The sequence below is a fragment of the Furipterus horrens genome, unplaced genomic scaffold, assembly GCF_987537825.1.
Source record: "Furipterus horrens unplaced genomic scaffold, mFurHor1.1.pri manual_scaffold_7, whole genome shotgun sequence".
Classification (NCBI taxonomy): Eukaryota; Metazoa; Chordata; class Mammalia; order Chiroptera; family Furipteridae; genus Furipterus; species Furipterus horrens.
The window spans coordinates 35,027,453-35,040,094 of record NW_028327177.1 but is presented as its reverse complement, the minus strand read 5'-3'; the positions used below and the strand labels follow the sequence as shown (position 1 = coordinate 35,040,094).

The following is a 12,642-nucleotide window of genomic DNA, read 5'->3' as shown; positions in this document are numbered from 1 at the left end:
AAAATTCATATTTATTGACTTATTAAAGTTCTAAATAACTCAAAGATTATTTGTAAAATTACCTCTGATTGGGAATATTTGTTATGAGGAAAAGGAAGCTTTCTTTCTTCCTGATAGGAACCTGAGGAAAATTTCTGAACCTTTTTTCTTCTGCTCACAAGATAAACAAACAAAAGAAAGCCTTAGAGACCTAAGGTTCTCCTTAATTTAAAGCCAATTCTAGAGTTCATCAAACTGTGAAACTACCACACTAAACACACATTTGAAAGATACACACACATGCACACATGTATTTATAAAACAAATGCATATAAAATCACCCAAACTTAGGTATTAATTTCAAATTTTATGAGACAAATATATGTTTTGCCCAAGGCAAAGAAAAATGTAAGCCTTAAAATTATGTTATGCTTTTTGTGTGTAATTAAGTAATACTAAAAGTTGGCTTTTCTCTCTAGAACTCCACTTTTGATAACACAAACCTCTAAGAAAGATATCAAGTAGGCCTGGCTGAGGAAACAGAGTACTACTTAACTCATAACTTAAAATCATTAAAAATTGGTACAGAGCTTTTGAGGAATTTCTAGACACTCAGGTTACAACAAAAATAGTAATTACGATTTTAAAAGTAATAACTCTTCCCTTAAGACTGACATTCTGTTTACTTACAGCCGGTCCATTTATCCCCTGGGGGTCTTCCATTGAAGACTTCTTCTGAATTATAGATGGGCTATTAGCTACACACTTCTTCAAAGGGTTCTAACACCCCTGCACCTGTGGGGAAGAGAGCACCAAGCAGCTTTATTAATTGTGTGGCATGAAATTAAAAGTTGATGTCCCCATATGTAGCTTTCTACTTACTAGCATGTATACGTAAGTCAAGAATGCTTACCTCACTGAATGAATCTTTAAAATAAATATTATGGACTCACTCTTTATCACAATTTACATGAGCCAAATGTGGCCAAATGATGGTTCAGTGTGTCTGCTGTCAGGAGCTGCAGCCCAAGGAAAAAACAGAATAGGCAGGCCAGCTAGAGAGCTTTCCACACACATTATTTTTGAGCCAACAGTGTAAGAGCTTTCTTTTCTCTTTTTCTTTTTTTTAATTCAGTTTCTCCACACTATCTATCAATGTCAATTGTACCACAATGCAAAGAGGAAATACTAACAAAGAAATATGACTGTAGTCTGAGCAAGGATAAAAGAGAAAAACCTAGAGTTGAGTGTTTTACCCTCAGGGCAAGGATATTATTATGCTATTTCTTAGCAAGTTTACATTAGGTCACAGTTTCACGGCTGATCAAGTCTGAATCTTCAGAGACTCAACACCTTCAAAAATAATGGGGTTTGGGGATACTTCAAGACATAGACAACAAATATAGTGTTTTGAAATAGGTTCTACATTTAGTTATCTTTCAAAAACAGAATATAGCCATCTAGCTGTCCATTCTCATTCCCTTTCAAAATTAATTTCCATACTCAAATTTAAATGAGGAACCCAAAAGAGACTTTCAGGTTTACTAACTTGGGCTTGGCAACTAAGAAGTTATTCTACATGCCTCACATCAACTCTATGATATACATGTAATTTAAAAAAAATAGACATGATCTTACTATCACCCAACATAACATCACAGAATAGAGAACACCTGGTAGTTTGACTTTAGCATTACTTTTTGTAAAAGTACTTGAACTTCTGCATGTTAGCACGGTAGAAAAAAACCACTGTAGTCAAAGTCAAGCTATCTGAATTCAGGTTCTGATTCTGCCACTCACTAAGTGAATGACCTCAGGCAAGTAATTTAGACTCTTGAGCCTCAATTTTGTATCTGCAAAATGGAAGATTTCTACTGGATAATATCTTACAAGTGTGTATTTTAGGTTTATAATCGAATGAATGTATGTATTGAAATACATAATTTTCAGGTAAAACATTTCAAGCTTAGATCATCTGGGATGTAATTTTGAAATGCTAAACCGATTCTCATTAATGATTATTTTTCTCACAATTATTAATACTGGAAAACATATGCCTTACCCTCTTGTCAGTGTAAAGGTGATGCTTTTTGGACATTATAAGACCCATAAATAACTAGGCCCCTAAGATTTGGAGAACCTCAGAAAATTTTAACAAGAAATTATTTTATAATTTCAGGTTAGGGGTAAATAAAAAGCATATGAATATAGTTATGGTATGCTAAACTGACAAAAAGGAATATAGCACTTTTTGAATTACACAAAATTTCAGAACTGAATCTTAAAATCCACTAACACTGCTTTGAGATAATTTCTTGAATAATTTGGGCAGAGATATTACAGAAACTAGATGTTTTTTCATTGCCTGAGTGACTCTCTGGAGGCACGTTAACTTTTCCAGGTGATAAGGTAACATTTTAAAATATTGATAATAATCCTGCCTTACATTGGTAAAATGCTTCACAGTTTACAAAGTGTTTTCACATAAATTGCCCACAGTGCACCTATATGTGGTGAGACAAAGTCCAGTCTCATTCCTCACAGAAGGGAGCAGGCCTGGGACAAAGCCCCCTCTGATTTCCCCTAAATTCCCATCCTTTCTATACCTGTCCTGAGAACATGTTTCAATCAAAATCTGTATATTTGATATTCCAGGATTATTTCCCATGTGTTTCTTTTCCATATTTCCACATTGAACTTACTGAACAGTTTAAGGTATTAAGAATGGTCAAGTTACATGAGCATGAAAGGTATTTCATTTGTAATTTTATTTCTTCTGAAGATGAAACTATTCCGTACTAAATACTGTGTTTGTTATTGTTTCCTGGACTTAAAAAAAAAAAACAGATTATTGAGAAGTGGAAAGAGTCAGTATTCATCTCCTTTAGGTAGATGCCTCCACTAAGAAAGACTACCACTCAAAAATAAAAAAATCACGGAGAGCCATGCACCTTATTTACAAATCCTCCACTGCTTGCTAAATCAGCATAGTTGTTTCCAGATTTTTACATGTCAATCCAAACCATGAAATCTATGCCATGACTGGGTCTACTGATATTTAGGAGCCTGGCTCTGGTAAACCCTTAATTCCCTCGCTGGACTTGATCTCACATGGTTTATGAATAAGCCTGCCCCCATTATAGCACTTATCTAATGGAACGTAATTATTTCTCTACCTGTCTCCCCAACTAGACTGCAGCTCCACGAGGGCTAGGACCATGCCTTGCTTTCTTGTTCCGGTCACATATGGCACTCATTAAGTATTTTTAATGAATGAATGAATGAGTGTTATTGATGCATGGCAATTTTTGGATACATGTAAATGCTGAGCTAGAATTAGGTGGGCAGTTAAATGATGGTGCTATCATTCAATCAACTTAAAAAGTATGCTTCAAATTTGGGGTCCTGAAAATTTGTTTCAAGTACCCTAAGAAACAGGCTCAAGCAAAAACATATTATTTAATTCGTATTTATATGTCTATCTACATACCTACCTACCTATTACACAGGGAGTAGCTGTTCATAAAACTATATAGACTTACACATAAATACATATAGAGTCCTTAGAGGTATATTTCATAGGATTAAGCCAAGGATAGTTCCAAGAAAGAAGTGAAAGAATATACAAGGAGGCAAACCAATGGATCAGATAGAAAGGGGGGGTGCGCAACGATGGAAGGACCAGTGGGATGAAATTAGTTTGGGGAGATCTGTGGAGCAGTAGAGGCAGGTGCCTTGGTATCAGAAGCATCCCTACAAGACACAGCACTACGAGTCTGGTGATGGTTACTCATTCACACGTCCATCCCCGACACTCACTCTTGTCAAAACACAGACTTGGGTCAATCACTCACATGTGCATTTACTCCAAAAAACCCAAATCCTTTGTTTACCCACTCTTGATTCAACTCTTATGGTACACTCTTAAAGTTGTATACAATGGAAGCCTACCCTTTCATTAGCCACTGAAGTGTAAGGTTCCTTAATAAAGAGACAAGGGACTAAGAAATATCCTGGGGGCTCTGCTGGCCAAGTTCAACATTCCAGAGCCAGTTATTCACTAATAGGAAGAAAGGATCAACTGAACAAAATAGTGAGAAAAAGCTGCACAGCTAGGCATACATTGAAATACAACTCAACTCTCCATATTTGCTAGCTACATGAGATCACATGAAAACACTCGCCAAAGGTAGACAGTGGAAAGCAGCTCCTTCCAAGGCCACCACTGCCCACAAGTAGTAGGGTAGGGGCACCCACAGCTTCAGGTGATGGGAGTCCCTGGCTCGCATTAACAGCCCCAGGACAGATACTAGCCTAGCATCTGGTGCTGAGCAGAACCAGGTAGGTGACAGGAGAGATAGCGGGAGGCCTCCTGGACAAGGAGGCACTGGCTGGTTTGAGTTGGTCTGTTCAATACTTGAGGGAACTATACATTCTTCAGTTCCAATCCCCTGGACTGTTGATGAACACCATTGAAAAGCTAACTTTATTAGGTGAACTTACCCAACACAGGATAAATGGAAGCCTTAGATATTTCCTTTATGTTGGCCAATCTTGGAGGAGTGGGATAGAAAGGGGTTCAAATTAGTATATACATACTAGCAAATAGAGAATGGCAAATAAATATTAGATTTATACAGTGATAAGACAGAAAGCAACAAACAGACAATTTCATAGGAAATTGGGCTGCAATGATGATATTATAATTATATCTATAGAATTTAGTGATGCATATTTGAAGGTGATATTTTATGCCCTATTGTAATCAATAAGCCTACTAATTTTTACAGTATCGTATCGTATCAGCAGCCGTCCGTCTCGAGAGACGATGGTGTAGCTTCTTAAGAGTCTATCTGCACCTCCGAGAATGGCTGTGCAGTCCGACTCGGGAGTGACATGGTATCTGTCTCCTCCCGTGTTGAATCGACATCTTGCGATGACGCTGGATAGCACAGAATAGTTTTAAACACAGAAATTTTAATGCATGTGAGACAAAACATCTATTCTGTGCTTCCTTGTTTTTAAAAAAGAAAAGCACTCAGGAGCTCTGAACCTGAAGTCTTCCAGGTTCATTAAAATCCATAATCACACCACATAGACTCTTCTTCTTTTCTACCCATCAGCTAAAGCCAAAGAAGTTGGAATAAGTGTATAAGCTACAGAGGAGGAGGTGAATAGAGAAAGGTCTAGACTGGCAGGCTTTTGTGACAGATTTTCTAGGTTGAAGAAAAATAAGGTGGGGGTGGAAGTGGGGTCTACTATAACCGGAAAGAAAATAATATTTTAAAAATTGTGTACATTGTATATATTTTAATTTTTCCTGCTGATTTTGAAAAATGGGTTATATTTTCAATGACACATAAATCATCTCTAATGAACCAGAGACCCATCAGACACTGTTAATAACTTGTGGCTCCTTGGATGAAAGAATATTTTCATTACAACACACCATCACTTTAATCTTTGCCTTCTCACCGAGTGTTGAGTTTTCTAACATTCCTGAGGAGCAGAAGGAAACTAGTGGTGGAATACTGCTTTATGAAAAGAAAAGGGCTATTCTTAAGTATGTCCCCAGAAGACTACAACTACAGATTGAATAAACATATCAAATCAAGGGGTCTTTAAGAAAATTTACAAACAGAAGTCTGCAGTGAAATGAACCATTGGATAAATCACCTTCAGAGACCTGCTCAACTATTCCTCAGCTCCAGAAGCCACAAGACGCTTGTCTCACTGTCACCCTTTCTTTGCTTTCTTTGCCTGCCTAAGAAATTTGGTTATATGAAGGAAAACAGAGATTGGGCATACTCAGGCGAGTCAGATACAGAAACCAGATCCTCAGTGCTCTTTCAGAATCTTAAGGAACACATCCCAACCACTGAATGAAGTCATTAATGAAAAACAAATTCAGCTCTTCATTGGTGAAAGAAGTCTTCTACAGCTGGAGATACAGCTTCTATAGAAATAAATGTCTACAGCACTTTGCTTTTATAGCTTTTCCACTGATATACTGGTACTGCTACTTTAAATTTTTTAAGTATGAAGCCTGTCTATTCTTTATAAAACTTCTAAATAAATATGACCAGAGTTCTGCTTCCAACATATGTGACTTCCTTATAACCAGATAAAGAATGGAAGGCAAAGGGACAATCAAATGAGCTGACACTAATTAGGGAAATGGTGACATGGATTTATTCAGTAACTCCAGTTGAATTCAGAAAATGTTTTCAAGAGAATTAGACATACACATTATTTTAATGTAGTACTTACTACACAAACAATATTCAGAAAAGCTTAAATACATCCATAATTCCATCAGTTCAACTTATCTGTAGGTATGTATAATTTTACAAAGCTATAATCATTGTGAATCTTCATGCTTGTGTCTTTCTGGTTTCTCTTAACATTGCGCCATAAGCACTTTGTAGTCTGTACATTTATCATTTTTAAAGCTCATGTAATATTCTATCAGGAGATATTCCTATAGAGTAGGGTATGTGGGGTTTTCTCACTCTTTCACTATACTATATAACACTTCATCTTCATTCATCTTATTTTCCATTTCTTTTTCATTATTTATTTAAGGGTAAAATTCAAAGAGTATAATTAAAGGATTAAAAGGTGTGATAGTTGAAAATAGTAACACTAAAGTGAGGTCAAATTCACTTATTTGAGTTTCCCTTACATATAACACGACCTTGGTAGAAAGATGAAACACAGATGTAACATTTTAAAAATACTCAAGTGAAGCTGCTACAGAAGAACCTGTAATCTTTATAGCAGTCATGAATCTCCCTGTGCTAGAGGTTACCAAATATTTATATTCTTGATAAACTTCTGAACACTAAAAACCATGGATGGACATATGAAAGCCTTAACTAAATCATTGGTGGGGACAACCACGGTGCTGATAAAAGTATGCATGGTTATCACACACTCGTGTCTTGCTCTTTCTTCCACCCTTTATTACTCTTTATATGAAATCTCCTCTCATGGACTCAAGAAGAAAAGTCAAAATGAATTCTAGTAAACATGGGATTGTGCACACTTGCAATGGATTTGAGGAACAGTGGTGTGCTATAGCACATTGTTTGAGAACCACAGGCAGGTGTAATAAGGAGATGCAGGCATCTAAGAGAAAATAATCTGAAGCATAATCACACATGATAAACATCACAAAATTCACCAGATTGGTGTATTAGTTCTGCTGCATCTACTGAATTTAGGGTATTGATAGTCCTCCACTGATGTTGTTCAGACACAGTGTTTCACAGAAGTACTTTCTCAGCCCACTAAGACTACAGTTTTAGTTCTAAAATAACTTATCCTCTAGAACAACTGGTAACAAACTAAAAGGGTTCCATTCAATGATTATGTTTGCTGTTGTGCAAATTAAATAACTATAATTACATGATGGATTTTTTTTACTTTATTCAAAAGAAAAAGGGGGGATATAAAATATCTACTACTAAACTTTTACATAGAAAGATCAACCAGAAAATACCTTTTAAGGTGTTAAAAGACACCACAAACACTCATCCGTAGGGATGAAGCAGAGCAGTGGTTGCCCAAAGCCAGTCTGGAGAGTGGGGTTGGGGTGTGGCTGGATTGCAGAGGGGCACAAGGGAACTTTTGGGGGTGTTAGAAGCATTTTGTATCTTGATGGTAGTGGATACACAGGTCTATATAATTGTCAAAATTCAGTGAACTATACATATAATAAACTTTATTTTCAAATGTGCCACAACTTCATATTTCCTCAGTTGTCAACCTCTTTTCTCCAGTATAATCAAGAAAGCAACAAACTGTTTTATTGGTGACTGCCATCTTCATTGGGAATAATAGTCCTTGCAACTCCACCCCCATGTCCAAATCAGACATAACGGTCATCCACCAACACTCCTCTCTAATTCAGGTGGTATTTAGTACTGCTTAAGTAAATGATATTGGTTCAACAGCTAAAAATGTTCATTTTTTAGGTATAGAAGTAAAGAAAAGGCTTTAAAATATCTTTGGTTTAAAAGGTAAGGATTAGACAGTATATAGTGTTCTTGAATATTAAGATTCAATTGGCATGTTGATAATTGATATAATCCTAGGTTTTATTTTGAAGGACCTAAATCAAAATGGGGAATGGTGGTTTGGTTTTCAGCAATACCCTGGTAAAATTCAGAAAGTCTCTAGTCTGTGCCTAGCCTACAGTAAGTTCAGCTGTCAAGATTAAAACAAACAAACGAACAAACAAAACCCTCCAAAATATGTAAAGAATTCATATGATTCAACACCAGGAATATAGAAAATCCAATTAAAAAACAGGCAAAGGACCTGAACAGATACTTCTTCAAGGGGGACACACAGAGGGTCCATAGACATATGAAAGGAGGCTCAACATCACTGGCCATTAGAGAGATGCAAATTAAAATTACAATGAGATACCACTTCACACCTGTCAAAACAGCCATAATCAAAAAATGAACAAACAACAAGTGCTGATGAGGACGCAGAGAAAAGGGAACCCCTAATGCATTGTTGGTGGAAATGCAGACTGGTGCAGCCATTGTGGAAAATAGTGTGGAATTTCCTCAAAAAAATAAAAATGGAACTGCCTTTTGATCCAGCGATCCCACTGCTAGGATTATACCTGAAGAATCCTGAAACACCAATTCAGAAGAACCTATGCACCTCTATGTTCATAGCAGCACTATTTACAATGGCCAGGTGCTAGAAACAGCCCATTAGTAAATGAGTGGATCAAAAAAATGTGGTACATTCACACGATGGAATACTATGCAGCAGAAAGGAAGAAGGAATTTCTACCCTTCACGACACCATAGATGGAACTGCAGAGTATTTTGCTAAGTGAAGTAAGCCAGGAAGTGAAAGACAAATTCAATATGATCTCACCTATAAGTGGAACCTAATGAACAAAACAAATAAATTAGCAAAATAGAACCAGAGACATAGAAATAAGGAACAGACTGACAGTGACCAGAGGGAAGGTGGGAGGGAGATAACAGGTGAAAGAAGCAGAAGGGTCTAATCAAGGAACAAGTACAAAGGACTCATGGACATGGACTACAGGACAAGGATTGACTGTGGGAGTGGGGGACAGGGGTGGGGCAGGGCACGGGAGAGCAATGGGAGAAAAATTGGGACAATTGTAATTGAACAACAATAAAATAAAATAAAAATGGGAAAAAAGAATTTAAAAAGTAGTTTAATTTATAAAAATAAGGTGAAAACATATTTCTCAGATTCTTATGCTATTTCTTTTTCTTTTGCTGCTAAAATTCAAAGGCATTTTTAACCATGGATATAGACATAGACTTTAATGTCCAGCTCAATGGTAGCATTTATTCAGTACAGGGGATCTAAGTTCCTCATTAGACCTGCGAATTAATGTGTATTTCATGTGCCATTTCAGAAGGACCTAGAGAATAAATGCCTCCCTGCTCTACTCCGACACTCGCTCCTCACCCTTGACCATCAAACTAAATTTAGCAAAGCAATTTCATTTCCTGAATGCTCTTACATTTAGTTGCTTCTAGACTAGAGTAAGAATTACTTGATGAGATAAGACTTTAAGTCTGCGGTCTCCAAGGCCAAAACACAGAAAATACAGTAATGGAGAAAGCATTAAGCTGTCAGAAAAGAGGCACTGAGTCAGGGTTTCTTTGGATTTCACTCATCCTCAAAATCAAAGGTCAGCTTACACTAGTGCAAAACTAGAAAAGTTTGAGACCTGTCTCCCTTCAGTTCAATGAGGAAAAACTGTTAATGGGTGATAAAATGTGACAGGAACATACAAGGCATGGGATGCTGTGACAGGGCCACACTAGGAAGTTATAGAATCTAAATTTCCAAAGCAGGAATCACCCAAAACATCTCTGACAACCTGCTTTTGCATGAACACCTCTGGGGATAGAAATATGCCAGCTTGGCAAGCCACTTGGTTCATGGCGGAAAAGTTTAACTTTTAGGAGGCTTTCCCTTATACAGAGCTGAGATAGACCCATCTTCCCCAGGTTTATTTTTCTCTCTTCAGTGCCAACACAAACATATTTCAATGTCCTCCAACACAAAATTGTCCTTGAAACATTAATATTATGATGGTATCCCCTAAGGACTCTCCTTTCTAAGCCAAAACATCTTTTGAAAACCTAGTTCTTAACTAGGATGCATCTGTTAGTCACTAGCCTCTGGATCCAAACACCACTGGCAGTTACTGAGTTTAGGGACACTCAAACTCTTCTGCACATGACCTGCTTTCAAGTCATAGTCCCTCTGTTCTATGTTTGAGGAGTGGATTTATCCCTGTGAAATTCTCATTTTGTTAGTTTCTACCTGTCAGTCAAGCTCACTCAGTTTTTCTTTGACTCATTCTGTTAACTAATGACTGAGATGTCTAGCCTTCTGTAATACACCAACCTAAAACCCATCACTTACCTTTCTTCTTTCATGTCACTGCTATAAATGATACATAGGAGAAAGCTAAAAACAGAGCTAGTCTTGATGACTCAAAGGGTAGAGAAAAAGATACTGAAGACAGAGTATGAGAGTAAGGATTAGAGTTGGTGACACTGGAATTTAACAACTCTGTAATCCTGGTAAAATTAATTAACTTCTCTGAGACTATTTCTTCACCTATTCAATGACATTAATACCATCTAATAGGATAGAGATGATTAAAAATGTGTCCTACACATAGTACATCACTAAGAGATTTTTTAATAGTTCTTCCTATTTTTGTAATTTATCATTTTTTTAATAATTTTTTTTTTTAGATTTTATTTATTCACTTTTAGAAAAGGGAGAAGGGAGAGAGAGAGAGAGAGAGAGAGAGAGAGAGAGAGAGAGAGAGAGAGAGAGAGAGAGAGAGAGAGAGAAACATCAATGTGTGGTTGCCTCTCCAGCACCCCCAACTGGGGACCTGGCTGGCAACCCAGGCATGTGTTCTGACTGGAAATCGATGTAATTTATCTTAATTAGCACTTTCTCTGCCTTCTCTCCAAGGCCTCCACGTGTTCCAAGTTGTGAAACTTAGATTTTGCTCTCTTCCAAGTAGGAAACAAGTCTGATTTGGTCTCATTTGGTCTGACATCCAAGCCCTTTTCCATCTGGCCCAAGCTACCATCTCTGCACATTCCTCCTACATCCCAGGTCTCTCCTGCTCACCTGCATCCATGGCAGCCTACTTCCAGAGGCCCCTGGTGCCAACTACTCCCGGCCTAGAGGATGCATCTTCCACTCAGACCCCTGCATAGCTTCCAGGCTCATCCAGTACTCTCCTCCAGGAAGTCTTGCACACCTCTGTTTTTTTCCCCATCAGAGCACTAGTCGCATTAGGTCAAAATTGTCCACCAGACTGCTCCTTCAGTGCAGAGACCATTTTTATCCACATAACAAGATGCCTGGTACTTGGCCCATTTCCCAGTAATGGCTGAATGAACAGCTCAGAGCAAGAGACACAGGACAGTTAATGCATTAGGGTCTCTGAGCAGGCTGGAAGAATGCCTTCCTTACATGGACATTCTACTCTTATATTGTTTCTGCCCTTCTCACTCATAGTTGGGATCCTCTGTGCTGAGTAGACACTTGAGAGTGATTCTTTTAAATATCAATCCACGTTTCTTGAAATGCCTGAGTCCTTCTCCCACCCAAACTTTTTCGAGAAGCCTTGAGTTTTATGAGATCACTTACCTAGCTAGCATTGGTCAGTCTGGCTACCAGAAAGAAAAAGTTGGCTGGGTCTTAATTAACATAAAGAAAACAATAAAAATTGTTTCCACTATATGCAGTATTCCCAACTCTCCAAACCTCACCAAAGGTAAAGCAAAGATCCTGTTTATTTTTTATTGTTTCCCTAATTATTCATAGAAATAACAATGCCTCTCCCGACCAAACCATCTACTACTTCTTTTAATTGGCCTCTTTGATTTGGACCAACGGACCCACTTTGACCAAAGGAAGAAACTCCAGGTGCTAGAAAAGTGCTCAAGATAAATAGCTGCTTGCCCATCCTACTCCCCAAATGTTTCCCAGTATTGGAGCTTTGCGCGCAAGCACACATCCAAGACAGCAATCTCAACAACAAATACGGTCAAGATGACCTCCCACTCATCCCCCCACCCCCACGTCCCAATCAGTCACCACCTCCCCAAAGGAAAGCAAACCAGCCCCAGACACATCCCTCCACGTGCAGTGCCCTTAGGCTGCCAGGCCAGGGGACACCTCCGGTGTGTCAACGCAGCTGGCCCCGACGCGGTCCCATTATTGTGCGCACCCACAGCGACCATCCAGGTGGCTTAGCGTACCTGGTGGCGGTGCCCACCAGAGCAGACGGCCTCAGAGGCACAGTTGGGCTGGGGTGCGGGTGGGCACGATCTCTCTGGGGTCGGCCCCGCTGCAGCTGCGCCCCCTCCGCTGGGGCCCGGGCTCTGATCGCCGCCCTCCTGCCCCGGGTGGGGCTGCGGCGTCAGCAGCCCGGGCTCCCGGCCCTGCCTTGGAGCCAAAGGGTCAGATTCAGTTTCACAACAAAGTCTCCTGTCACCGCAACCCAACTGAAGGCCAAAGCCGGCAGGCAGCCGGGGCAGGACAAGAGAGTGGCAGGGACGAAGGTAGCAAGAGAGCGCGTCAGGGGAGGGTGGCCGGCGACAGGGGCCG

General features: G+C 39.0%; 1 long non-coding RNA gene across 1 annotated transcript in view; it reads right to left on the bottom strand.

The window, feature by feature from the left end:
• The window catches only part of LOC150004266 (uncharacterized), a 111,284-nt gene extending 98,915 nt beyond the window's left edge, over nt 1–12,369 (bottom strand). The window contains exons 1-2 of the long non-coding RNA XR_016512280.1: nt 12,294–12,369; nt 670–774 (exon numbers count right to left, since the gene is read on the bottom strand). This is a non-coding gene — a long non-coding RNA (uncharacterized LOC150004266). The remainder of the gene's footprint in view (nt 1–669; nt 775–12,293) is intronic.
• Between the last annotated feature and the right edge of the window lie 273 nt (nt 12,370–12,642).